Source organism: Elephantulus edwardii, unplaced genomic scaffold, assembly GCF_000299155.1.
Source record: "Elephantulus edwardii isolate Elephantulus edwardi_28Jun2011 unplaced genomic scaffold, EleEdw1.0 scaffold02326, whole genome shotgun sequence".
Taxonomy (NCBI): Eukaryota; Metazoa; Chordata; class Mammalia; order Macroscelidea; family Macroscelididae; genus Elephantulus; species Elephantulus edwardii.
This window is the reverse complement of record NW_006402076.1, coordinates 1-4003: the sequence shown is the minus strand read 5'-3', so window position 1 is coordinate 4003 and position 4003 is coordinate 1. Positions and strand designations below refer to the sequence as shown.

The 4003-nt window shown below is 42.2% G+C and overlaps 1 pseudogene across 1 annotated transcript; it reads left to right on the top strand.

The window, feature by feature from the left end:
• Positions 1 to 2: 2 nt before the first annotated feature.
• Positions 3 to 3999, top strand: LOC102869996 (annotated as a pseudogene). The gene is made up of 3 exons (XR_439055.1): positions 3 to 905; positions 2324 to 3210; positions 3911 to 3999. The product of XR_439055.1 is annotated as a thyroid hormone receptor-associated protein 3-like (transcript).
• Positions 4000 to 4003: the final 4 nt, after the last annotated feature.

Below are 4003 nucleotides of genomic sequence, written 5' to 3'. Positions count from 1 at the left end.
AGTTCTAGGTCTCGTTCCAGATCATATTCTCCAGCACATAACAGAGAAAGAAATCACCCAAGAGTATATCAGAATCGTGATTTCCGTGGTCACAACAGAGGCTATATAGAAGGCCCTATTATTTTCGTGGGCGCAACAGAGGCTTTTACCCATGGGGCCAGTATAATCGAGGCGGCTATGGAAACTACCGTTCAAATTGGCAGAATTACCGGCAAGCCTATAGTCCTCGGCGGGGTCGTTCTCGATCCCGATCCCCAAAGAGAAGATCTCCTTCACCAAGGTCCAGGAGTCACTCTAGAAACTCCGATAAGTCTTCTTCTGACAGGTCGAGGCGCTCCTCATCCTCTCGTTCTTCCTCCAACCACAGCCGAGTTGAATCTTCCAAGCGCAAGTCTGCAAAGGAGAAAAAAATCCTCTTCCAAGGATAGTAGGCCATCTCAGGCTGCTGGGGATAACCAGGGTGATGATTCCAAGGAGCAGTCATTCTCTGGAGGCACCTCTCAAGATACAAAAGCATCTGAGAGCTTGAAGCAATGGTCAGATACCACCACCTATGGCCCTGGTTCTACATCAAGGGCTGTTTCTGACCTGAGTCCCCGAGAACGAAGTCCTGCTCTCAAAAGCCCTCTCCAGTCTGTGGTGGTGAGGCGGCGGTCACCCCGTCCTAGCCCTGTGCCAAAGCCTAGCCCTCCACTTTCCAGTACATCCCAGATGGGCTCAACGCTTTCGAGTGGTGCTGGGTATCAGGCTGGGACACACCAAGGCCAGTTCGAACATGGCTCTGGGTCCTTGAGTCCATCCAAAAAGAGCCCTGTGGGTAAGAGTCCACCAGGCACTGGCTCCACATATGGCTCATCTCAGAAGGAAGAGACTGCTGCTTCTGGAGGAGCAGCCTATACAAAGAGGCAAGTATCTGGTTTCCTGCCTGGTAATGCTTTTATCTCACCAGCTGGCAGCTTAATTGTAATGTGATCTAAGTTAGAGCTCTGATTAATGGTAATAAGGTCGTTCTCATTTCCTAAACTTTTCACTAACAAATTTTAATAGTTTAGCTTTACTCTAGCTTTCCTGCCTTCCTGAATTTGTATTGCAGCATAAAGTTTCTTAAGACTCCTCTACAATGATGTTTTCACATTTAAAATTTGCCTTGGATTCTGCCAATATACACCAGAGAACAGTATAGATTTGTGGGTCAGCTATCAAAAAATATGATCTTTGCCAAAATGAGTGGCCATTGGAGCTATTAGACCCTCTATATAAGACCCACCATCTGTTGTGCTTGATCTGCATCAGCCTGCTATTGTGAAGAGCTGCACTTTCATATCCTCTGGTTGAGGAGACTGGGCAGAATGAGAAAAATCCAAGGCTTAGTCAAGGAAGGCCTTGTAAAACTACAAGTTGGGTGTATGTCCCAGTAAAAGCCAACCAGGCTGTGTGTTAGGAGAGGACATGCAGTGTTGGCATCTTTCTACCCTGAGGGACACGGTAAGTTAGAACATGAATATTTTTATGTGTGTGTGAGTAATTTGAATGGCAGAGGACAGTTGCACTGAAATTAAGTTGTGGTCAAGAGGGTCTGACTGGAGCAAATGGTTTCCCACTTTGTTTTATTACGTGCACTTTAAAATACAAATTTATTCCTTGCCAGAACTGTATCTCTAATTAGAAGGCTTAAGCTTTTCCATAAGAAACAATGTGATGATTTCTACTCCTTTAATTAACATGTATTTTGTTTTTATTTGTATTTGCAGTACATTTCATACTTAGGTCTTCTAGGTGACTTGCATCAAATTTGTAGTCTCTTGAGACTTATGTTTCCAAATATGTGTTGTATAAGAGCAAAACAGTCCAAAGTTGAACATTCTATGTTAACTTTGCTGAAAGCAGATTTTAAGTGACTGAGTGAAGGTTGGATAAGACCTTAATTTTTTTTTCCCTAGACCACAGTACAGGTAAGTGGGTTTAGTTTTTTGCTATTTGGGGGTCTGTTTTGGTTCTTGTACCCTAAAAATGACCCTTGTTCTTTTTTGTGTGTGTGTGTAAGACACAACTCCATGGATTGTGTTTGTGTTGGTTTGGTTTTGGTTGTTTTGTTTTGTTTTTGGGGTTTTGGGGTTGTGTTGGGTTTTTTTTTTTCTCTTAAGAAACTCATAAGATCATAGATTGGTTTTTCAGAAATTGTTAGAAAGTAAGCAAGTAAAAATTCCTTAACACTGGAATCCACAAGTCATGTTCTGAGACTCAATAATCGGTGATCATATGGTGCTCTATAGAATACATTGCTTAAGTATTTTGTGTGTCTCCCTTGTGTTTTTGTAACTAGGTATCTAGATGAGCAGAAGACAGAGAATGGAAAAGATAAGGAACAGAAACAAACAAATACTGATAAAGAGAAAATTAAAGAAAAGGGGAGCTTCTCTGATACAGGCTTGGGTGATGGGAAAATGAAATCTGATCCATTTGCTCCCAAAACTGATGTTGAAAAGCCTTTCCGGGGCAGCCAGTCTCCCAAAAGGTATAAGCTTCGAGATGACTTTGAGAAGAAGATGGCTGACTTCCACAAAGATGAGCTGGATGACCAAGACAAGGACAAAGCTAAGGGAAGGAAGGAATCAGAATTTGATGATGAGCCCAAATTTATGTCAAAAGTCATATCAGGTGCAAATAAAAACCAGGAGGAGGAAAAGTCAGGCAAATGGGAAGGCCTGGTGTATGCACCTCCAGGAAAAGAGAAACAGAGGAAAACGGAGGAGCTAGAGGAGGATTCTTTCTCAGAGAGATCCAAAAAGGAGGATCGGGGAGGGACCAAGAGAACCGAGAGTGGGCACAGAGGTTTTGTGCCTGAAAAGAATTTCCGGGTAACCGCATACAAAGCAGTTCATGAGAAAAGTTCATCACCTCCCCCGAGAAAGACCTCTGAGAGCCGAGACAAGCTGGGAGGAAAAGGAGACTTTTCCACAGGGAAGTCTTCCTTTTCCGTCACTCGAGAGGCTCAAGTCAATGTCCGGATGGACTCTTTTGATGAGGACCTTGCACGACCCAGTGGATTACTGGCTCAGGAACGCAAACTTAGTCGGGATTTAGTCCATAGCAACAAAAAGGAGCAAGAATTTCGTTCCATTTTCCAGCACATACAGTCTGCTCAGTCTCAGCGTAGCCCATCAGAACTGTTTGCTCAGCACATAGTGACCATTGTTCACCATGTTAAAGGTTAGTCTGGACTTAACCTGCTTTGGACCCCTATTCCACATTTACTCTGTTACTAACAGTTATGAGTGATAACTTTTATTTCTTTTTACCCCATGGGAACTCTTTACATCAAATAAAGAAAGACCTTTGGAAGGTTTGGGTGCCTTAAAAGAAATTTCAGCCGGGGAGTCATCTCTGTAATTGCAGATAGAAATATTTTAAAATGCTCCTTTGATTATGAGAATATGTGAAGTATTTAACATGTGTTTTAAATGCTAGGACACTTAGTGTGGAGCTTTTTTCTCTGTCACCTTTTTTGCTTTCTGGCAGAAATATCTAGAAATCTATAATTTTTAGAGGGAATTTCTCCTCCAAATCTTTGCACCATTTCTTAAGCAAATAGGGGTAGGTAGTTTGGGGAGTGGGAGAAGTAATACAGAATCTGAGTTGGGCCTGTTACAGATTCCATCATCAATTAGATACGGACAGTTGGTGTTGTAATAAAAAGAGATGTAAGCTCTAGATTTATGTCCTTGTTCCTAAGACGAGAGAACTGTCCTGGAAATCCAGTGCCCAGCGTTGGATTACGTCTGAATTAGCCTTTTTCCTTCCTCTTTTCAGCATGTTTATTAGATGGATTTGAGTACTTCCACATCTCTGTTCATATTGAATATTGTACAGAAATATAACATGAAACGTTACATTCTCTGAATCTCCACAGAGCATCATTTTGGGTCCTCAGGAATGACATTGCATGAACGTTTTACTAAATACCTTAAGAGAGGAACTGAACAGGAAGCAGCCAAAAACAAGA